This window comes from Pagrus major, chromosome 7, assembly GCF_040436345.1.
Source record: "Pagrus major chromosome 7, Pma_NU_1.0".
Classification (NCBI taxonomy): domain Eukaryota; kingdom Metazoa; phylum Chordata; class Actinopteri; order Spariformes; family Sparidae; genus Pagrus; species Pagrus major.
In genome coordinates, this window is record NC_133221.1 from 19,077,785 (window position 1) to 19,102,426 (window position 24,642).

General features: G+C 43.5%; 1 protein-coding gene across 4 annotated transcripts in view; it reads left to right on the forward strand.

Moving 5' to 3' along the window:
- The window catches only part of rerea (arginine-glutamic acid dipeptide (RE) repeats a), a 135,085-nt gene that overhangs the window by 26,591 nt on the left and 83,852 nt on the right, over window positions 1–24,642 (forward strand). For 2 of the 4 annotated variants that reach the window (XM_073469457.1, XM_073469453.1), the window contains exon 2: window positions 4,242–4,308. The exons of 1 other annotated variant lie outside the window; for it this stretch is intronic. The gene's annotated coding sequence lies outside the window, so the exon portion shown is untranslated. Of the gene's footprint in view, window positions 1–4,241; window positions 4,309–11,641; window positions 12,081–24,642 lie in introns of those variants that run through there. One more of the 4 variants, XM_073469454.1, reaches the window with a different exon arrangement.

The window sequence follows — 24,642 nt, forward strand, 5'->3', positions numbered from 1 at the left end:
CTGTAATTTTACTCAGTGTAATGTGTATTTCATGTCACTACAACTTCCAGGCAAGCACCGAGTGATATGTCAGAGTGAGGAAGAAAGTCGACAAACGTGACAAAACATTACATAGAGCTTTAGTACATGACCTCGTCTGTGAACCTTTATTTCTGAGTCACGTCAGACCGATTTTTATCAGCAATGGTGTTTTCTAACATTGAAGACAGCAACTCCCATGATCCCTTGCTACTTCATGACATCATCAAACTACTCTTTTGTTGTCATTGTTTTGATTGTCAGACCCCTAGAGACAGAAATGACATATTGTGGGTTTATTACAACGGCATTTCATTGGCCAGTCGCAGTCACATTTTGAATACGTAAATACATCTTTGATCTAACAGTATAGCGGCATTGTTAACTATTAGTAACAGATGGTGTTTTTGTAAAAGACAACATTTGATTAGAAAGACTTGACATTGCAATAAGTAATTTAAAGGTGCTATATGTAAAAAAAAAATCTCTGATTCCAGCTTCTTAAATGTGAATATCTTCTGGTTTCTTTGCTCCTCTGGTAGTTAACTGAATATCTTTTGGTTGTGTAGAGTAATCTTGGGTTTAGGAAAACACTTATTGACTTTCTCACCATTTTCTGCCATTTTTTAGACCAAACAACTAACAGATTAATTGAAAATGAACATAATCGTTAGTTTTAGCCCAAGAACTGATTAGTGTTTTGCGTGTCGTCTAGCAAGTGTAACAACCTAATCCCACACATCCTTAATCCTAACACTTTAACACCAGTCTCTTCTGAGAGTATGGATATAGTGGAGATGCTGCCTTTGTTCTCCTCATGTTGTGTTGTAGAGGTGTTTAATGTGGTCACCATGAGCCTGGTGTTGAAATAATGGCTTTTTCTGACATGCCGGACAGCCGGAGACACAGACAGACTGAGAGGCGGACTGAAGTCATGAAAGCAAAGCGCTTGTCTTTGATGTCAGCCAGCTTCCGCAGGGCCCTGGTGGTCGGAGGGGATTGGGATTTCAGCGCAGGATTTTGGGATTGTCGTGTCAAAAAGGTCTCGTCTGGGTCAAGTAAATTTTTGTGTGTGTGTGTGTGTGTGTGTGTGTGTGTGTGTGTGTGTTTGCATATTGGCAAACTACAACTGAGACCAGGCAGCTGAAGAAGGAAAGGCCAGTTTGTCTTTGTCACCGTCCACATCAGCCCATGCTGTTCACTTATAATAACACTCAACCTGCAGTGCGTGGAAGTGATCTTTCACATGAGCACACATACTACAATATAGGAATAGACATTTCTAGGCCTGTTGAGCTTGTTTTAGTTGCTCCGTTGTGACCAGTGGGAGCGACTGGATGGATGGGCAGTTTGTTAAAGGAATGATGTTGCATGCCTTGTGCTGTGTGGATACAGCCTCTAGGCCCAGATATGAGCAGATTAAAACAGAGATAAGTTAGTCACAGACTGATTTTTAGAGGGTTTTAAAAAACTAGAAGACAGATGAGTCCCTGCGTGTGTGTTTGTGTGTGTGTGTGTGTTTGTTAGCTTGATAGCCACATTGTCTGTCAGAGTGGAAATCCCAGAGTTACTGAAGGGATTGCAAAATCGATGTGAGCTATTCATACACAGATCTAATCCTCAGATTTACTGCCATTTAATCTGTGGTTATGGCATGGCTCTGATGGCTCTAATGCCGTCAAACAGATGTCCCTGCTCAGCCACCCAGGTTAGGCTGCACCTGGTGACACCATTGAGCCCTGGCACTAGGTGTCCCGCTCTGCACATTTCATCTTCTCCTCAGGTGGTGACGATTGTACGAAAACATGCATTATAGTGTCACGGTGCATCTCCAAGAAAAATCAAGCCAAATATTTACATCAAACATCTGTGACTGACCCCCTGAATCGTTGATCATGGTGTGAATGTGAATATTATGTGCTTATCTGGATCTTTGTTGTGTGTATTTGAGCCGTCTTTGACAGCATACCAGCCTGCTTGCTGTGCTGTTGAACAGCGCTGAGATTGCACGGATGGAAATACTTGTATTTTATTCACTGCACACCTGGTGTTATTTCCAAATTCAAAAAGGAACAGACCATTTCACTTCAAAACGCAGACTGAAATCAGGAGGCGTATTGCATCAAAAGCAGGAGATAAATAATAACAAACAGGATCATGTTGTACATCTGGTGGTAAATATGTTACCTTGTTTTGTAGCGTCAACAAATAATTGGTTTAGATAAGAGCCACACCTTCCTTTTTAAAGGAAATCAGACAAAATCCTACATCCTACACTGCCCTGCATATTTATTAGTAGTTTATCATCTTCTATCAGTTGTTCTTCATCATATAAAACTACCATATTTAAAAAAAGACTTGATTTTTTTTAAGTCGAACTACATTGTTTCTAAGCAGCAACAGTAATTTTACCATAAACTCAATGAAATATCACTGGAAACAGACCTACAATGTCAATAAAATAATTTTCATGACATCAAAATACTGAGTGAAGTTTAGAGAGAATGAAGAACAGACACCACTGAGTATCAATCATGTGATTCACTGCCTGCATGTACTGCTGGTAGAGGGAGGAGGGGCTGGTGTATCTCAGCCAACAGCAGTTTACAAGAATTTGCCAAATTTTACAAAGCTAAACAGAGCAGACTCCATATAGACGGCTTTTGTTTGAGCATACTGGTAGCTGTTCTGTAACAATATACTAATAGCTGAGCTAGGGCGAAGCAAAGGTTTTACTGCGCTTAAAATTAAGAGTGTAGTTAAAGTACTGGTAAAAGAACTGTTAATTTTGTAGCTTATCTATACTATACTATCTAATAACTTAGCCCTGTGTATTGTAATATTTGATTTTGTCGCCCTGTCCTTTTTACGATTTTGAGGAAATTTCAAAATATCGAGATATATATCTTGTATTGCGTCATAGCCTTATGATGTTGCAATATAATTTTAAGGCCATATTGCCCAGCCCTTCTTTTTTTGTATTTGTCAGCTGTTGATGACTCAGACAAAATCCTACATATATCAGTCATACAGCCCCGTCACTAATCATTTTGTCTTGTCCGTAAAGTGTCCTTAATTTTCTCCTCATAATGTTTGAATCTTAATATAATGATATACCATAAACACATAGGCTAAACTATTATTTTAAACTGTGTTGAAAAACAATTCTTAATTGCTGTCATCATTCATTTTGTTTTGCAACAGTTTAAGCCACCAAAAAAGTGGAATTTTGAGTGGAGTCAAATGAGCAGACATAAGTTTTTGATGGATCATAATTGAGCACAATGAGCAGTTTTATGAAAAGAATGACACGAATATGTAACAATCAATTTCTTTTAATGAGTGAGTTGTTTCCAGATGATTGATTTGTTAAAATCGAGATCTAAATTAATGGGAGGGTAGACGAGTCGACCCTCCCATTAACTTGGATTCTTACACCCCATACTTACACACACACAGGAAAGAAATACAAACATATACACAACCCGTCTGTGCAGTATTATAATGCTTACAGTGAAATGTAGCAGATTGGTGTAGCTGTGTGTGTGTGTGTGTGTGTGTGTGTGTCTGTGTCTGTGTCTGTGTCTGTGTGTGTGTGTGTGTGTGTGTGTGTGTGTGTGTGTGTGTGTGCGCCGTTTCTGGGTGTTAAAGAGAGTAAATGCAGGGAATCTCTGTGTGCGGATGCTGAATGTGAAATGTCAATGTTATTGAACAGGTGCTGCGAGGCAGAGCTGTGATGTTTTTATTTCCAAGCTCTTGTCAAGCAAGGCAGAGAAGAGAGGGCTCATGGGATAATGGGGGAGGTTCAGGGGTGGGGGACTGTGCGTGTGTGTAATTCTTTGTGTATATGTGTGTGTGTTTTACAGTGTGTGTAGAAAGTATGAGTGCCTAGATCTGCGTGTATCCAGAGAGGTTTTATTGAGAAGAGGGAAATGAATACGGGCATAGAATACCAGCTCGCAATCTCCTCATAGAAATGTTAACTGCACTGTGAATGGTATTATTTTTATATTGTGCACCTTCATGTTTTTTCAGTGCCTGTATTCACCATGTGTTTAACATGATGCCAGATATGGCAGCCGTCTTCACCCATGCATACACCTCTACTGTCAAGCTGTTATCACCTCGTTTGTTCCATTTACACATCATTCATATTTTCTCCCCTTGTCCTCTGTGTGTGTGTGTCTGTTCTTCTTTCCCCTTCGTTTTTTTTTCTCTTGCAGACTGTCGTTGTGTCAATACTTGTTGAGAGGCAATGTGGCAGTGAGCTAGGAGGTGAATGCAGTCAAGGTTAGTCAACAATGCTTTGTGACACTGGAGTGCTGACTAACACAGCCCCTAACCCCCCTCTCCTTCCCCCAAAATGTTTCTATTCCTGCCCCACCCAGTGGACCTTGATCATGTTGTCCACCTGCCCTTGGTGCTTTTAGCCTCATTGTGAGCAGAGCTGTGTAATCTGTTGATGAATTAATTAGTCAATCGAAAGAAGATTAGTCATTTCAGTCATTTACAAGCAAAAATGTCAGACATTTTGCTGGTTCCAGCTGCTTAAATGTGAGGATTTGCTGCTTTTATTTGTCATTTATGAGAGTAAATGAAGAGAGTAAAACAATTTTTTAATACATTCTGACATTTTTTTTTTTTTTTGAAGAGGTGCGAGAGTGAGAGCAGCGCCTATCTGAATGTCCACAACAGCGGCAGAGAATCCAGCCACGATATGGTGGTGGTGGGGGGTGGGGCTGCAGTTCAAAGCCGACTAGCAGGTTACTTAATGAGTTTGGTAATTGGCTCGCTGTGGCCTCCGCGCATCCCTGCCCTCCTGCTGCTGATGTGTGCAGGAACAGAGAGAGCTCGACCCATCCATCTTTCCCTCCATCCATCCCTGTTCCAGGAGCTGACTGAAGGAGCTAATGCTGCACCAAACCTCCTCTGTCTGTTCCCCTCAGTCTTTCTATAGAGACAGTTAGTGTGCTGCATGTTAGGTTTCCACTCTGCTCAATATCGAATATCAACAGCGTTACTCTATCTCTCTTTCCCCAGTCTCTCCCACTTGGCTGCTATCTTTTACACGCACACACACACACACACACACACACACACACACGCACACACACAATCTATCATATGTTAGATGCTTCATGCATTATGCAGAATATGTGCATCCAAACAAGCAATTTGCAGAATTTCCAGCTCACCACGTTCTGAGTAGTAATTCTCTGTGTGGCCGCAGCAGCATAATGAGAAACACACTTCCATGCTCAGTTGATTCATAAGTCCAAACAATAAAGACAAAGAGCAGCAAGCTTGCCATGTAATCATCAATGACACCGAACATATTATTCTCAGTTTTCGGCACATTATCTCCTCACCAGGGACATCAAAAGGACAGCTATTTTTCTTGTCTCAATGCTGTTGTAATAATGTGTGGTAAGAGGGAAAGCATCACATCTGGTTTAAATCTGTTGTGAAATTATAGTGATAATAGTTGGAGGGAAAAAAAATCTTGAATGACCTTCACGGTTAAGTTGTAATTGAGAGAGGTTTTTATTCTGTATTGTTTATTGCTTTGTTTGTTTATAATAAGCCCCTAGAATTTAGTGCCTTTGGGGATCCGCACCAGTGAGGCTAACCTAATATATATTCTAACTAATGAGCAAGCTTCCCACCTTCCTACCTATTCCCATTAATTTCCATTTTGTACCTTTAAAAAGCCATAAATAAAGCCTGCGCACATTAGCAAATGTAGCCTGTAGTCTCTAGTTGCAAGAACCGCTGCCAAGCTTTTTATCTACTCCCATAGTGGAGCAGTTGATTCTGAATGCTGTAGGGGTTGGAAGGCCAAAGCACAGCTAAGTGGCTCCTCTTGACCTCAGCGCTGATCTCCAAACTGTCTGCTCCGACTGCACACAGACACATTTTTACCCATTCGCTCCCAAAAAAAAAACAGTTTAATCACACAACACGGCCTCGACACCCCGGTCTACGCGGCGTCTCTGTGAGTAACACATCCTTTTCTCACCGCACCCAGCGCTGACATGCTCGACCGCACATTTGCTTTTGAGATTACTTCTCACTGCTGTTATTCATGCCAAATTGGAAGAAAAAGGGAATGTGAGGAGGATAAATTCGAGATGTGAAAAATTAGCTTGAAATAGTCAAGAATTTTGTACCTCTGACCTATAATGGATGCGCTTATTCTAGTTATCACTATCTAGCTGTAAACTAGATGGCTGAATCATTAGCTTACACAGTGAGAGCAGCCAAGTGTGACTAGAGGAGAATAATTGATTTCTGATTTTCTGAGTGTTGGTACTGAAGGGAGAAAGCTTTGTGCGCCATATTGAGTATCTTAATACGCATGTCATGAATGGGAGCGTAGGGAGTTAATTCTTTTTTTGTTTCACCCACCACCACCTCCACCTCCTCTTTTAGCACAGCAACAGCCAGAAACCTTGCACCTCCCCTCCTCGTCCATAGGGTGGCAGTGTGTGGAGGTGATACAGCCATGTGCTCCGTGTGAAATGGAGCAGTCACTGGCTATTTGAGCAGATTAGCTCAGAGACAGTAACCACACAGGAATCACACACCCCAACCGCCACTCTCTCTCTCTGTCTCTGTCTCTCTCTGTTTTGCTCTCACGATCACGGACCCCACTCGCTTCGCTGACTGCCGATCAAGTTTAAACACAGTCTCACCCTGCTGCAATAGGATTCTCCTAACTGGTTCCAGAGCCGAGCATCAGACACATGTACTGTTTGTTTATCTTGCTGTGTCTTTGTTCACAAAGGGATTTGCCTGAAATGTAAACTTCCTCTTTTAGCCACAGCCTGCACTCTGTCTCTCTCTCTCTCACTCTCTCTGTGGCCCTCCTTGGAAATACAGTCTCATTCCTCAGAGTCTGTTCTCAGTGCAGCCACGGCAAGGCTGAACTGCTCTTTTATTCAGATGAATGAGGCCCTGTTTTTGCCTGGAGAATCAGACGGACAGTCCATGTGAGAGCTTGAAGAATGTGGAAAATCAGGGCCTCAGTGAAGTAGCAATTGAAGGTATTACATGGTTTGTTTGTGGCTGTTTTCACTTCCTATGTTTGTGAGTTTATGGCCATACAGAGTTGGCTGATTATTCTCTGGTTCATAAACATTTCACACCCTGATTCTCTTTTACCTCGGCTTCTTTCTTCATCTTCAGAAAGCTGTCGTCTAACGGAAACTATCGACTTCTCAGACGTAGCGAAAGCTTCTATTAAAAGCTGTTTGTTGCTCTTTGTATATATATATCAATGAGCAATTAGTTTTTGCTGTGTTTTCTAAAGAGAAACTGCTGTGCTTCCTCTCGGTAGCATTTCATCAATTTGTCAGCCAGGTGGCAGCTACCTCCATCTGGAATAAGGTTTACTTACATTCTTTTTTTTTTTTTTTTAATGTGCAATAGTTTTACCAAATGGCTGCTGCAAGCAAGTTTCACTCTCTTGAGTAGCTTGTGTAGCTTGGCAAAGAGATTAGACATATGTAGCCTACAAGTGTCTTGGTTTTCAGAGTGTTGTGAGGCTGCCAAATGTGACTGTGAATAGCTATGTAAACAAGATAGCTATGCGAGGCTAGACCTTGCGCTGATTGCCTAAAGTGAAATACCATTCCTCGGCTTCCCTCACATTTTTACAACTTTGTTAATGATCACAAATAAAGGCTTGCTAGGTAGCAGCCTAATTGCTAGCTGTCTGTTTGGATTGTCTCCAAAGGACATCTTGATGACGGCTGCTTGCCCGTGTAGAGAAAAAGTGCAACATCCATGGTTTAAAACCCTTTTTTCCTTTGTTCATTAATGACATTTACTCTTTCGAGTGCTGTTCTTTTTAGCTAAAGCAATACTCCTTGAAAACTGTGATTCTTCAAATCCACAAGCGTGTAGTTAACCATATTTAGTTGAGCAATTTCCTTGAGTCACTTTGTTGGGAGATTGGAGAGGATTGTTTTATTGCTTCCCCTTCTCTCAGCCCCCTCAAGGCAAAGTCTGTGTTTTAATTAGTCGTGTAAGACCCTATTTTCCCTTTGGATTCCCCCAACTTGTAAAGTGCTCTCTTAAGAATCCATGAAGGCTAAAAGGGGCAATGAATGATTTGAAGTCAGCTTTTTTTTGCTTGCCTGCCAGCAGAGAAGAGAGAGGGGAGGGGAGGGGGGCTATCAGCACTTGCCGTCAGCATGAGGAACAGTAACTTGAAGCAGCAGTCACACAGAGTCTTTGTTCTTTATGGATTTAGTACGTGTGGCGAAGAGAGAGTCGCTGCTTTAAAAGCCCCATCTGGAAAAGCTGTTCAAGTTGCTAATATGAGTAGAGCGGCTCCTGTAGATAATACCTGCCCGAGAATGGTAAAACAGTCTCAAGGTGCAATCTAGCACATCCGCTTCACCCCCCCTCCTGTATTATGTTTTGGCAGCAGGGCAGTTAGCTTGTTACACTGTCGAGATTTAGTCATGTGTTAAAGTCGAAGCTTCTGAAGTATACCCCCACCGCCACCACCACAACAACCTAACCCTCCTCTCGGTTTACAAGTCTGTTTTCTTCTCCCAATCCCTCTTTTTTTTTTCTTCTCCCCTTCAACTCGTCTGCTCATCCCTGGTGAATGTATTAAATGAAGTTACTAGATATGAGTGCTTAAGAGGCCAGGGCCTCTGAGGCTTGCCAAGTCTCTCACAGGCTTGGCTCAGTCATCCATGTCACTTTTTTCTGTTGTTTCAGCTACTGGCTGACTTACTCGAGCACTTTCTCTCTTTCCCGCCTGCTCTGTCTGGTGTTTGCTGCCTCTGAGAGGCTTGTTTTTCTCCAGTGTGGAGAAAATCAGGCTAAAGCAAACAGTGTGTGTCAGCCACAGCTTTTGTTAAGTATTCATTTTTAATGAGCGTAAGTGGCTACAGAATCCTATAAACCATAAATGGAGTAGTCAGACTGAGGAGGAGGGAGGGAGCGAAGGAGGAGGGAGGAGGGGGCATGTTGGCCTTTGATTCAGTGGCAGTCTTGCAGTCTTTTTGTTTAGTAACACTTGTACTAATTATGCTTGATGTGGATGAAGAAAACATATTTCAGAATGATAGTTTGTGTTGCTTTATTGTGCCATTTTTTTTTTCTTCTTCCCTCATACTGGTTCTTTTAGCTCATACAAGGAATTGTTCTCCTTTTAATAATCTTTAGGAAAAAGAGCGTGTCACAGAAAAGCGTCTTTTTTCTCTTTCGAGCAGCGCGCGGCTCTGTTAGATTTCATTTCCTCTGAATTCAGAAACAGGCTCCGAGTTACCGGTTTTTGTTCTGTCGGGATGGAAGAAGGCACTGTAGCTGTAGATGGAGGGGTTGCTCAGGGAAAAAGGTATTGTGATGGGCTCGTTTGAATGCTGAACAGAATTGAATAGACACAGTCAGCTTCCCAGATACATGCTTAGGCCTGTAGAATGTGGAGTGCTTTGCTTGTAACTGCACCGGTTGTCTCCTTTCATTATCGGTTAATGGTGCCCAACTTGACAGAGCCATGTGATAAACAGTGGAGCTGTGAAATCCTGGAGGTGGAGTTCTCGTCCGCCTGATAATGGGATCTCATCTGCCGGGGAGGGGAGCCTGCCCTGCCAGCCAATCCAGCTTTGCTCTGCTCTGCCTTCAAGAGAGGATTCACTGCACACTCACCCTTTCCACCGCTCCAACTTAAGCCTTGCTGAAGATGTTGGCGTTCGACTGGTTTCTTCTTGTAGAATCATTTGTTGGAGCCTGAACTACCATTGTAGTCATTTTTAGGCTGTGATTGCACATTAAACACAAAGAGACAAGCATTTCCGCCTTCTTATCAGCCGTTGAATGTTTGTGTAACTCAGGAAAGGAGGCAGACTGTGCGTGTTTGTGTGTGTGTAAATATCATAAACATTGACCTTGTGAAATGTATACATACTGTGATAAGGGAGGAGCTGTTGCTGCTGCGGTGGTGTTAGGTTACCATGTGGAGGAGGGGGGGGGGTTCGACTTCTCAGGACAGTTGCCTCAGGAGGAAGGTTTTACCAGCACTTTGTTACACAGCACAAACCCCCCACCTTCCTCCTCCTCCTCCTCCTCCTCCTCCTCCTGCTCTGCTATTGAAACGAAGACGACCAACATGGCTTGTAGCACAATGAAGGACCCCCTGCACACCACCCCTCAACTCAATTGCTATTGATCCTCACTGCCTGTCTCTCCTGCTGCCTGGCTTTAGTGCATTAAAAAAAAAAAAAATGTCCCAATGTGCAAACTATTTGCTTTTCCTAATTGGATTTTGACAGTGATCCAATATCATGTTTAAGACAATGAAAATGTGTCAAGCGACTGGCTCAGTAAAATGGAAATCATCCTATTAATTTATAACTTAATGCGGTCCATCTTTTGTCGCACCCCCCACCCCCCTAATGTGTGTGTGAGGGGGGAAAAAAAGACAAAACAAACCGTAGTGTACATTATTCAACCACAAAATGAGTTCCGAGACCTTGGGGGGGAAATAACCAGCATCACATCTTTTTTTTTTTTTTTTGATGTGATGCATTAAAATCAGCCTCCCAAATATTGCTAATGGACTATTCACATTATCATCCCGGCTTGTTTCTGCCTTTTTAATGGGTGGGGTGACTAATTAATTCATTATCCAAATATGCAAATGAGCTCCACAAGCCTGAGCAGCATTCAAGCCGCTTTCTCTCTCTCTCCATGCAAAATCAAAACGTTTAAGGAAGGATCATTTTTATTTATGTTGTTAAAGGGGCGCTATGTAGTTTTGGAGAAGAAAAATTCAAACTCAGACTTTTAATATTCGCAACAGTAATGCGATAAGAACACACATATATAAACAAGCCGTTCTCAGAGGAAAATAAGGGCCAGAACACTGTTTGTTTAAAGCTTGAGAGGTGGCAGGGTCCGCCACATATAAACAAACAAAAGGTATAAAACAGTGTTGTCCTTTAAGGACAGTCTGTTTGCTCAGTTTATTCAGTCATGAAAATGAAGAGCCAGCCAGTGTCGAGCTTTCTTTTCTGAATTTTAAGCATGGAGTCCTGTCATTGTGCAGACATTATTTACAAAACACTTCTACTATTACTCCCAGCTTTCATTGTCTCGCTCTGGTTTTTCACTCACATTCCCATAAGCGTTTTTTTTATTTTTTTCTTCCCCCATTGATCCTTGATGATGGTCACTTTTGGCTGCCGTGCATCTCGCAGGCACACAACACACACTGTGCGCGCAGCGTTTCCCTACGGGGGCTGCCATCAATCAACAGCCACATTGGCTCCCCCACCACCACCACCACCACCACCCTTTTGTCCCTGGCGATTATTTGAATCCAGTCCATGTTTTTGTTTCGCTCTGATTTTTTTTCTCTCTCTCTCTTTTTTTTGTGTTGAGTGTGGTCGGGGTAATTCTCCTTCACTAGTGTCTGGATAAAGAAAGACTAGGTCAGCCATGTGGATGCGTCTGTTGAACAGCTGAAGAGGAGGGAGGAGGAGGAGGAGGAGGGAGCGATAGGGGGAGTGTGTGTGCGTGTGTGTGCATAGGAAAGAGAGAGAGGAGAGGAGAGAGAGAGAGAGAGAGAGAGAGCGTGTGTGTGGAAAAAGGAAGCGGAGCCTGTAAACGGCGAACTCACTGGTTTCCTACCCCTCGAAACAACTATCAGCGCCGCGTTACTTTTCATGTGGACACTACCATCGCGGCCGGAGGGGAATGGGAGCCGGACTAGCTCACGTTATATAGTGCCTTTTTTTATTTTTTATTTTTTGCTCGGCGATTTCTTGGACGTGAAGAGTCCATCAGTAAAGTGAAACCGTCTTTTGTTGAAGCAAGTGCTCGCCTGCCTGCCTGCCTGAGCCCCGTCCGTGCAGGGTTTAAAAAAAGAAGGGAAGAAAAACCGATAAAGGAAAAAAAAAGTGTCCGCGTTCGAGCGCTTTGGTCCCGGTTCTTGGATTTGACCCAGCTGGCTTAAGTTCGGTGGGTCATCTCGGGCAAGGATCGCGTTTTCAACTTGTTTGCAGCAGTCTCTGGGACTCCAAGAATCACCAGACTGGCGGGTGAGTAGTTGAATACAAAAAAAGATTGCAGGACGGTTGTGGTGAGGAGGAGGAGGAGGAGGAGGAGGGAGGGAGGGAGGGAGGGTGCAGACAGGGGGAGCAATGTGTGTGAGATTTAAAAAAAAAAAAAAAATGTTTTCGAGCAAGCAGTGTTGACTAAATCCTGGTGGCACTTAGACTTTGACCTAAAAGTGACTAAAATGTGTGTAGGAAGCGTGTGTGACCTCCAGTCAAATGTTTCTGAGCTCAAAGTTGGCTGCATTGTTGTAAAACTTGGCTCTTCTCTCTCTTCTCTCTCTCTCTGGACCCTCAAAGCAACCTCCATGACCCTGGCCCTGCCTGTAACAGGGCTTCAGACAGCAGCTAATGGTTTTAAAGTGAGAATGATGAAGTAAACAAGGAGGAGAGCTCAAATGGCCAGCCTCTTGCTGTCCAGGAAACACATGAAAGATACAAAAAAAGAGAGTACTTTTTAAGTGTGTGTGTTGAGCAGTCAATCAACTTCGAGGAAAAGAAAAAGTTGCATTCTGACAGGGAAGAAAATGTTGAAACAGGTCTTGATGAGTCAGTGGCACATAAATTTGATGGGTGGGATTTCCCCAAGTTTCACATGAAAGGGGGGGGGGGTCGGCTGTTGGATTTACAGCCTCGCTCCTGTCATAAATTGATTATTGGACTGTAATAATGGAAAGTAGTTTAGAGGTTTGAAATGAGGAAGGGTAGGGGCGCAGCGTGTGGGAGAGCGGGTGAACCGGTTGCAAACTGTTGAAGGACCACCAAATTAACTTGACTTCCCCCTTTCAGCACCCCAGAGGCTATGAACTCTGGCCCCAGCACATGCAGCTCTCACTGTGGGGGGGTGAGGAGGGGGAGATCTGTGCCTGTTGTTGAAAAGAGCAAGGGGGGTTGGCTGGTGGGATATGTGTGTGTTGAGGAGGGGGGCAGCTTAGGATTTGAAAGCAGACTACAGTTATTTGTCTGAAAGGCAGCTTATCTAATGTTTTCCAGTTATACTAGAAGGGGGGAGGAGGGCTTGTTTACTTAAATCACTGTAAAATTGGTCATAGTAAGTCATAAAGTGAGTCTTCATGTGACTCCAGTCAGAAGCTGAATCCGCAGGGTATGTGGTCACATAAGCACAAAGAAAGCTACAGGCCCTGGAACAAGATTCAGATCAAGAAGAGGAGGGGGGGGGGGGCAGGCAGTGATTGCCTTCAATCTCTGCCATATAAAAACAATCCCTTCCTGCAATCCTCCCCCTGCTGCTGCGTTTCTTACATGGACTCAGATGTTGCATTGCTAATTGTGAGGAGCTAATCTCCATCATGCCCAGCTTCCTGTGGCATTTTTGTTGCTCCCTCCTGCTTGCTGAGAAGTGACCTCGAGCTTAATGATTCAGATGTGATTAATCCACTTGAGTGGGACGACACCGCGCGGGCTAATGTATGGCACAAGCGGCGCAGATAATGGATGGTCGCTGGAACATAAAGGGCATTTTTCTCTGTGGAAAAAAAATGTTTGAGCGTTTTAAAAGTCACGACACTGTGAAGATGGTACATTATATAAGTCATGAGGTGCAATTATGGTTAAAATGTTTAACAATGGTTGTCTTTCTTAGTGTTACTGTGAGTCACAACGCTGAATTGTTAGTGCTCTCTATCTAATCTTTGACTTAGATGTCAATAACAGATGGAGTGTGAATATTTAACAGACAACAAGCCTCACTTCCCTTTTTATCGATGATTTTTCTGGTGATGTCACTTGACAAATGAGTTAATTTTCAATATGGCAGCGTAAACAAGACAGGGTGTGAGCGTTCCACTCGTGTAGGTGACATTGACTGTTTACATGCTCAAAATATTCCAGTTTTTCCACTTAGTCAGTAAAAGACAGTAGTATTGCTATGCTGTTAACATGGCTAATGAAAAGGAATATATCCTGTTCCTGTTTATCAGTGTTTACAAGGAATTAAATGATTTATAAACCACTTATTATGCAATTGTAAAGGTTTTATATACATCAGTTGCAACTTTATAATGGCCATCTAAATGATTATTTTTGTAAGTACTTAGTATTAAGTATTATAAACAGTTGCTTTATTAATTGTTTACAAAGCATATCATTGTTAAATGTGAAATAACTATTAAGTGAATTTAAATCACCTACAAATTTACCAGTTATTAATGATCGTTATTGTAAAGTGCCGCCACTTTCCTTTTGGGCGTTTATACTCCAGCCTTGCAAACTGTTGGCTAGTTGGTTTGTGTACAACGCACAGAGCTGACCTTAAACAGGCAGGAGGCCTTGTGTTGCACACTGCATTTTCCAAATAGGCTGTATACATGTTTGAATTATGCTCCAAAAACCCAAATAATCTTGGCAAATTCCACATGTCTTATTTGGAAATGCTACATATGGATTGGCCTAATTCAGGATAGCCAAACAGTATAGCAGTTTACATGACCAGTATCAAATTCTGAGCATTGTCACGTATAGTAGTGGAAAACTAGTGTGCATGTAAAAGCAGTCACTGAGGCTGTTCCTGTTTTGTTTTTTTCTGGTCACCCACTCAAGCTTTTTTCCTTCTAAGACCATGAATGTTTTTTTGTTTAGTGGTCACTGATTCAGTCGAGGATTAGCCCTTTTCTAAGTTGCACTGAAAATGGTAAACAGTAGTGTGACAGAAATCATTTTGGTTATGTGGGTGCAATCACAGTCTCCATCTCGTTCTACACAGTCATGTGGGAAAACTTGCGTAGCTTGTCTCTCTGAACACATTTTGAAATGGCATGTTCCTCTCTTCCCCAGAGGGTTAGGATATCCATTTAGTTTCACCACTTGTGGACTGAATGAAAGAGGAAGTGGTCAGCCCCTCTTAATGGAGTTGTAAGCACGAGCCCGAGTTGTTCTGCAGTGTGGGATTTGTTTTGTGGAAAAGTAGCACTGAGGGTTTCACGGTGAGGCTGCTATCGAATGAGAACATAGCAGGCTAAATCTTAATTATGTGCTCACTGCCATACTGCTGTCGCTATCACTTTACATCATCTCCCATTTGCAGTGCTTCATACCAGTGTTTTGTGGGAAATTAAATCTGATGTGCAATTTGATCTGGGTCTGAGTCCGCAGTCTGTGTTGTTGATTCATGTAAACCATGGGGAAGCATAGTAGCGGTGTGAGTCACCCGCCCTTCCACAAACACAAGTCTCACCGCTGACAAGGTACAGAGAGCTAGTAAACATTCAGCTCACATACGGGCGAGTGTCACCTCTGAGGAATCTGAGGGGCGATATCCGGATCAAAGAGGCTGTTTCCGACCTTACAGGGAGAGAGATGCTTCATAGAGTGAGGCTGTAACGGCTGTCTAGCTGCTCAGAGGCGGCTGAATGTTTGACAGGGCATTGGAAAAACGTTATTTAATCTGCTCGCATGATGGTCCTCACTGGGATTGCACCACGCTGCGTCTCTGCCCCCTTTTTTCCTCCCTGTGTCAGGATGATGGCAGTTTCTGGCTGGTAGCAAAACACTCAGCGGTTGTCTGTGTGTTTTTGTTTAAACTGTGTGATGTAATGCGTAAAGAATCGGAGAAATTGTAATTGATGCAGTGTTGGCGGGCCTCTAATTCTCTTTCTAATGAGTGAGTGTGCCGAGGTCTTGATATCCTATCCATTTGGGTAATAGTCTGAATGACTCAACTGTGCTGCATTGCAATCACAAAGAAATGACCCAATTGTTATTATAATGAGGCACGTGAATGAAAACAGATGTGATGTTTGAGCCATTACAAAACAAACAGTTTGTAAGATGCCGATCAGGTAAGCGTTTGTGAATCACACCACCGGCTTTTTGGTTGTTTTAACTGCATGTACATCAGCCACATAAAAGGTATCGCTCCAACAATACAGAAACACGAGAGCCGCCTTGTCATAAAGCCAGGTGGAAAATCAATGAGAAGTCATGGCCTCCATACCATTGTAGGAATCATTTCCATCCCCCTACACAGAAGCAACCTCATGGTTTTGAGGAGTGATGATAAATCTCTTCAGGTCTTGTTGATTCTTTCGACGAGGTTCATTTCTAAATGGAACGTGTCAGCTCGGCACGTCCTGACCTATTGTCTTTGCAGATAGTGGTTTACCAGTGACGCATTTAGAATACATTAGCCACTGATTGACATAGTTGTACACATGAAACACTGCTAAGGAGGCAGTACCCTCTGCTGGGTGACTACTGAAATAGAGAGTGATGAAGGACTGGAGAAGTGATTGTTCATAGAAAATTCCAATCTAATTTGTTTTGTGCGCAGAGGAAGGACCGATATCTTTAATTAACATAAACCTCAGGAGCCAACGATGAGTGAGAAATTGGGATAATTGAAAATAGGCCCTGTCTACTTTTCCCCCCTCTCTTTGTCTGTACATCCTTAAAGCAGCTGAGCCCATCGGAGGGCACTTTCACACATGTTAAGTGGGGGGACATCTGGCCTTGTTAATTCAGTGCATGGTCATAAAGTGGAATGGCGGTCCCCACAGGGGCCGCCTGCTCTGAACACCGTCAGATGCAGGCTGTGTGCCCTCGCTGCCTCCTCGTCCTCCCTGTTGACTGTCCCTCTGACACCAGCTCTGACACTTGAACAAGAACGTCCTCGCAATCCCCCTTTGATGCTTAAACATGAGCGATGTAGTGGTACGTGTATTTTAAATGTTTGGTACAGGACGTTCAGTTCAGTATGTGATTTCCTCGGTTCATTATGCCCTGTAAACCAAATAATTGCTATGAAAATAGCATGCGCCACAGACATTTTAGAACACAATTTTTACCCGTAACATTTTGTCAGTGCACCAGTTGTTGTGTGTTAGACGTAACATGCTACCAGGATTAGTCAAGCTCGTGTAGTGTCACTGCTCCACCGTATGGTAGCCTTACACTTTTCCAGTTAGGTAGGTGTTACTATGGATCCCACTGCTTTTCTTAGCAAGACCTGCCCTCCTCTGCTTCTGATTGGCTTTCCTTGACATTCTTAACTGAACCCTAACCAGTCTCATTCTCCTCATGCCTAGACCTGACCAACCCAATCAAGAAAGGCAACCAATAAGAGGCAGAGTAGGACAGGTCTTGCCATGAAAAGCAGTAAGATCAATAAAAATGGGCTAGTTATAGTGAAAATGGCCGATTTGTTAAACTGTGCGCTGTTATTCAACAGAAGTCTGTTACATCTGTGGAAACACTTCAAACACATCACTTAAAAAGTGAGACGCTCTCTGATCTTAGCAATCAGCTACTCCTAAATGGCTCTTTTCCCCACCAGACATTGGAGTCTTGTGTCCGTTAAGTGTTTGTATTATGATGAGTGGGCTGTCAGAGTCTATATCCCAGTACCCACCTTACGTCCCTTCATCCGCAGGAATGGTAGCAAATAATCGAGTGACAGCAGCGGGGAAGCGTTCATGCTGCGCATTCATTTCCTATTTTAGCAAGTAAACATTTAATGTGTTCAAATGTATCACAGCTTTATTTATGCATAGAATCTGCTGTTAAGTCTGAATTATACATTAGCCAATGAATAATGCATCAGTGCCATTCCTTAATGATTACTTGCCAGGCAGCGAATGGTAATATTTGTTGATAAATTTGCCCATTGATCTTGCTGGTGTTTAACCAGGCTTGTAGAGATGATGTTTGCTCCATTTGGTGTTAAGGGAGGGTTTTTGTCAAGGATGTAATCAAAAGGAAGCTAATTGTCTGTTTTTTTCCCCCCAAGAAGATGTCTTTAAAAAATGACGGGTAAGCCCTGAGGAATCAAAGCAAAATGGATACAATCTGATTCTCTGAGCACATACTACTTAGTGCCTGTAGTTGTCAGTTCTCTTACATCTCAGTAAGGTTTGTGTGTTTTATATACAGCTCTTTTTGTGGCTGCTCTTGAGTTATTTATCCTTAGACCTCGACAGATCAATGTCCAATTACAGTTTTGTCTTCGTTGGCTTGTAGCCCATTACATGACAGAGTATGTTTGTTTGAGTCTAGACGATGTCTGGTGAGTTTTTAATTTAGCCCATACTTGGTAAAGGTTCTCTTTTGACACCGTGTCTTTATTGGTGCTGGTCTTACGAGCCACACCGAGCCAGATTATTGGCACATTATCCATATAATGCTGTGAGTCGAGCATCGCCTAAGCCTCGACGCACAGCCTGTTACTGTGCAGATATATTGCTTGTCCACACAATGAGAAAATATTGACTTGTTGTCACTCACTCATTTGATTAGTTGCGCGGGTGATACTGCTTTTCATTTGTCACCCTGGCAACGTAAATGGGAAAACACAGCAACAGCCTCTTTCTATCCAGTAATGAAGCACTGGAGCATTGCAGACTTATCACATCTGGAAAACCTCTCTCTAAGCAGGAATGTCTTTATCACTCATGGTTGTATCATTGGCACTTGTCAGCTCAGCTAGTATCCACGGAAAGCCAGCATTTGACAGCTTTTCTCACTGCAGAATGTGCAGCTGCGTGGGAGTGATGTACTCCAACAATTCCACTTTGATTTTACAGCTTAGTTGAGGGAGATTTATCCGTATATTTACAGTGCTGGCGATTTACTCCATTTTCTTTTGTCTGTAAGCAGAGCAGCTTAACGCAGTCTGCTGCTGCCGCTGTGTGTAAGCCAGGTCATAACGAGAGCACCTTACATTTAACCCAACAGGATTCATCAGCGGCCTTGTTCTTCTAAAAAATAATGAGGTAGACAGTAAGGGCTGCCCCGGGCTGCATGTAGGGAGATGATCTCTCTGAACCGGCAAATCATTCCTGTTTTTAATGCTAAAAAGACAGGCTAATGACTATTCTTGATGTGTGTCAGTGCTTTAAGTTAACTAGCTTTAATTCACAGAAAGATCTAATGGGCTTGATTGTCAAGCCGAGTCGAGGCAGTCGGTGAGAGGCTTGTGCTCGGGTGGAGGTGGGGGAGGGTGGTGTAATTGTTTTAGCTGGCGGTGATTCTCTCTGGAAGGGATGACTGCACAATCCAGATATGTAAACCAGGAGGAACTGAGAGGCAATGTGCTGATACCTTGTCTGTTTCCTCTTGATCAACCTAGCTTTTGAAATTAAATTTCTAGGCTCTATCCAAACACTCTTTGGAGTCAGCTCAGCAGTAATGGTCGCTTTTACAAACCCCTGCCTGCTCAACTAAGCATTTCAAACATGTAAATCGTATGTGCAAAATGGAGATCTTGAGGAAATCATTAACTGTGATGCTGCGCTGTACAACAAAGAGAGGGAGAATTAAAGACAACAGATGCTCAAAGGGTTTGATTCTGCTTATTGGAGCATGACACTTATTTAGTCCAGTGAAGAGAATCTCCCTGCGTTCGTGGTAGACAATGATGCTGTGTCTTGCCAATGCCCTGCCAGTCATCTGCTCTCCAGAGGCATTCGCAATATCCATTTCATGTTTTTGCATTCATCCAAACCTCGCATTTCTTTGTTTGCTCGAGCCCTGGTGTCATTTCTGCATGCTCATAATCAGGTTGCTTGTTTGCCCGCACACGACAGCTTGTAATGTTTATCAGGCTGTAGCGGAGTAGACTTCCACCTCTTATGTTTCATAAATAACAAAGCTGCTCAGCCAGTAAAAGAGGAACGTTGCTGTGATAAAGTGAGCCGACTCGATTGGTCCGATAAAGATCAACTTAAGAACCACCAGGAAGCGGTCCAGTTTGCAAACACACGGTTTTTAGGGTTAGTGTTTGAGTCAGCGTCGGGGCAAGGCTGGACATCTGTCTCCTAGTGATCTATAACGCCCACAATCCCTCCCACAGACTGTCAGCTTTGGCACTCAAGCAGTACACCGGTTGCTGTAGTACACCCAGCAGCAACCCACAACAGTGGCTTATCTTGCTAGCATAACAAACAGTGGGCTAACAAAGAGGATAGAAAGCTATGGGAGACACAGTAACAGAGGACCTTAAGAGCGCTGTGCCATCGCAACTCCACTTCAAAATGGAGGCCTTTGTTCTGAGATTGTTGGAGAGGACATCATAGCAAGGTAGCAGCACATGTTTTCATCCTCAAACACACTCACTCCCACTCATTCAGTGTGCTGTCGGTGAAGGAGATCCTCCGCCTGATAGGGCTTCAGAGAAAGGTATTCCTCTGGGACTGTTGTTGAGGGATTTCTGCCGTTCTGCCGTGCGCTGATTAAAGGAACACTTGTAGATAATCCTTTTAAAAAATAGGTCTTTGTTGTGGCAGTGGTGGAGTGAGTTGTGGGGTAGAAAAAGCCCCCAGATCTGGATTTTTGAATGGTTATCACCTTGGTATGATCGGCAACTCTGGTAAGATAAATATTTAATGACACGGTGGCTGAAATAGAGCTGTTACTGACTGCTGGTGAGAAATGGAGCTTCTATTTAGAGCCCATACTATTCCATAAAGTCATGGCATTGGTAGACAGCCCAAGGTTATTAGTGTGGTATGAGAGTAGTGTGTGTTTGTGGTGTGTCTGTGGGCTGCTGAAGAGTTCTCACTCTTTTTCTTGCTGCAGTGATATGAAGGAGAGAAATGCACTCAGTCTGTTATTGAGCATTCACTCATGAATCCTTGATGGATTACGGTTGTGTATGTGTGCGAGAGAGAGAGCACTGTTGTGGCAGCACTATACCTAATGCACGACAGCGATACTATTCAGCCGTACTTCACTTGAACTATTTCCACAAGCAAAACAGCTGTATGTTTTGCCCTTTACTACCTTAGTTTTGCTCCGTTTCATTTCACATGCTCCCTGCCCTCTGGGTTCTTGTTTGATGTCATTCATGTCATGCAAAATTGATTGCGAAGGCTTGCATCAATGCCTGCTGCAATGAAGTTATCACAGTGCAAAGACAGATTTCCCTGCATTGATTCTTTTAACCTCACACTTTAACACTCAAGTGAAAAGAAGCTTTAAATTGATATCAGCTTTGCTTTTAGATGTTTTTCGGTGAGGATTATGAAGCGAAGCCTGTATTAGGACTTGAATGTGACTGCACAGCTCATTTAAACACTGATCTAGGCTCCGCTTGATTCATCCTGTTTACTCATTACATGATAGCTATGGCGAAAGCAATTACTTTCAGCTTTCAAGTACCTTGCTTTTGGTCACACTGCGGCTCTCATTCATTTCACTGGAGCTACCAAGGCCCCGTGGCTTCCAATCAGTCCGGTGAGTGGCGTGCACTAACGTCTTGCCTCTTTGTGTAGGAAATAGGTGGGTAAACACAGCAGAGTCCTTGAAGCACTTCCCTTCCCTGCTATTGGATTACCAGCTGCCTTTCCGGGTCTCATCTGCACAGATGAGTGCCAAGATCAATGGAGCTCTTAGTGCAAAGCTAATTCGATCAGGACTGGCTTTGCTACTGCTGATCAGAGATTATTTTTTTTCTTACGTGAAACAAAAACTTAATCAAGTCAAGCCCATGTGCAATAGCCCGTATTTTCGGCCGCTCCGACTCCCATAGACATCAATTAGGAGGCATTTCATATTCATTATTGAATTGTTGGGCTGGCCTGCTGAGAAGAGGTGTGGAGATGGAAGTAGTGAACTGCTGCGTAAAGTGATCCGGCCAGTTTTTGCTGAGTGAAGCAGGAAAGCCGCCTTTTCTCCAGCAGAGCAACTGGCATCATAAATAAGCTAAGAGCATGTTTTTAGAGGGATGAGATGTCTCCCGGTCTGACGGTGAGCCGAGAGAAAGGGGTTGAAGGGCATATTGACCCTCTTGTTCTGGAAAGCGAAAAGCAGACTCCTCAGTGCCCCTTGTTCCCCCATTAATTATTGTTTGATGCTAATAAAGGAAGGGGGGGATGGGTGCATGTTATGAAACATAATTATTCATTGCAGCATTTCCCCTCGATGAGACTTGTTCCCCCCCCTTTCCTCCCCTTGTGCTTAGCGAGGAAGCTGCCAGTGCTGTCAGTTGAGTACAGCAGGCAAAGATGTCCCCTCAGCCTTTTAAGGAGGGGACAGGAGGGAGCAGGGTGAAGGGCGCCATTTGCCCGAGTGATATATGAGGAGAGACAGCAATATATGTAAGGAGCTGCTGAAAGACAGATAGAAGGTCAAGGCACATTACACTCCAGCCATTTATTGGCTGAGCACATAGTCTGACCTGGACTGCAAATACAGTTGCTCAGCAGCGGCAGCTTTTTTTTTGTTATATATGTATGTGCGTGCCTGTGAGTGTGAGTGTGCGTGTGTCAATGGCCTACACATTTTAGATTGACACGTGTGTGTACACATAGATGAATGCTGCACTGTAGTGAATATGCTCTCAGTGGCTTTTTATAAGCTTGCAGATGCAGTGGGAAGCTATTTTAACAAGACTGTAGCTCCACAAACCTGTCCTCCTAGGTTTCTACTAAGCGACGGCACAAGCGCTAGAGGCTGATTTCCTATGCATGAGCGCAGCATATGGCGTGCTTAAACACAATGCAAGCATGGGATTAGTTAACAATTGTGTCTCATAGCATTGTGGTAATTGGGTGCAGTAGAAACGGTTACTCCAGCATTTCTTCTCCTGCTGTTTCTAAATATCAAGCAATAATTCAGGCGATGTTCCTCTGTGTTTTTTAAAAGAGTGTGTTCTTGGCACAGGCAGAGCTAAGTAGTATTTTCTTAGTCATTAATGGCCCAGTGACGAGAGGAGAAGTGGGTGAGACTGCCATGGTTTAAAGCCTAACATTAACATTCCAAGAATATCTGAGGCTTATTCACAGCAACTCAGCCGCACAGCCATCTGCGCTCACCTTTCGTTTTAAAAAAAGACAACAGGGCCGTGTTGTGTCAGGCGGTATTTTTAATGTGCCATTGTTTGGTGCACGGTGAGGGATGCAATGTGTAATCCAATATATTGCAGTTGTTAGGTGTTTGGAAAGATGAAAAATATGCAGCTTGTGTTTGCTGGAGGCGTAGCACACTATCAGTCAGGGATCAAGTCTCCATTTCACACATGAACAGGCAGAGTTAATCTGTGGATCACTACTGTACACTGCGTAATATCCAGCCTCTGCTCTCATATTTTCCCAAAAGCACATTGTTCTAGGCCCCTGCTGCTGCTGATGTTTTTTGGAAAATGGTTTGTAGCCGATGTGTATTTTTAGGTTAAGACATGAGCATTCGCCTGTGGTTCAGGTAGTAAACCACACAGGTCTGACTCCTTCAGACTCTTTAAAATTAATTGTGTGTATTTGTAGCCTACCTGTGTGTGTGTGTGTGTGTGTGTGTGTGTGTGTGTGTGTGTGTGTGTGTGTGTGTGTGTGTGTGTGTGTGTTTGTGTGTGGCTGGGTCCACTAAAATGCCACTGCTGTAAGAGGCCCTAACCCAGCCACTGCATGTTTTATGAGCTGTCCTCAGAGGATATGGGAGCTCTGGGCTCAGATCCTGCTTGTTCCAGCAGCGTTTTCATCACTCCTGCCCACTTCTCCATAGATTTTTTTTTTTGATGAGGTAGAGGAATCCAGAACATTTACAACACAGCCCTGTCTGTGGCTATAGTTTAAAAAGAAGCATGCCTAGCTGCACGGAGGCCTCACAGAGTCATGATTCATATTATTCTCCTCATGCACACTGCAGAGGGTGTTTTCCCCTCTGCATGGGATCACTGGCCTGCACGACTGAGATGGTGGATGACAAGGCTGAACGCTACGCTGAATATTCCACTCCCCCAGTCACCCCCCCCCCCCCCCCCCCCCCCCCCCTGGCTGCTTTCTAAAGGCGTCCTTTTCCTTGAACAATCACATCTTCGACTGGAGAACGTTCACTGACGGTGTCTATTTGTGTGAGTTGTGAAAGAGTGCTGAAAATAGTGTGGAGGGCAACAAAAAAAAAAAGAGGGGGATGCTATGCATAGAAGAGGAATCCTTTTGTTGTATGTATTTTGTCATGGCAGTCAATTGTGATGGTTGGTTTTGGTGGCAGTTGGTGGTTAGAGGAGAGGCGTTTGCATGTGAAATGATAGCCCTTCCTAATTAGAGGTAATACCATCCTGCGTAATCTAGAGGTGGAGGTGTTTTTTTGGCTCGGATCATTATAAGACATTGAATGGAGGGATTGCCCCCCTCCCCTCCCGACCATCTGCTCGAGCATGGAGCAGGGTTTGCCACCACATAGCTTAATAATTTAGGCGGAAAAATGGTCTTGTGTACTGACCTAATGGCTTTGTTTTTGGGGAGCTGTTCTTAAAGACATCCTTCAGTGCCCCCGTCGGCCCGCGCTGTCAGTCTAAAACCTCAGAGCTGTCTTATCTGTCACTCTAATCTATTTATGTTAGTTTTTTCCTCCGTGTTGGCACGTCGCTCTGTGTGACATAGTGATTAGAGTAGCTGGAGGATGTAGGGCAGCTGTATGAATACATTTCCTCCTCCTCCTCTCCCACACTCATTTAGACTACCAGTTGGAGTTGAACTGACGGAGAGCATCGTTAAGCTGATAGGCAGATCTGCGAGGAAGAGTGGGGATATTTGATTGCAGAATATCAGTAGAAGTGGTACATGATTGAGTGCTCAAATATTAAAATCTCAAGAGTCCT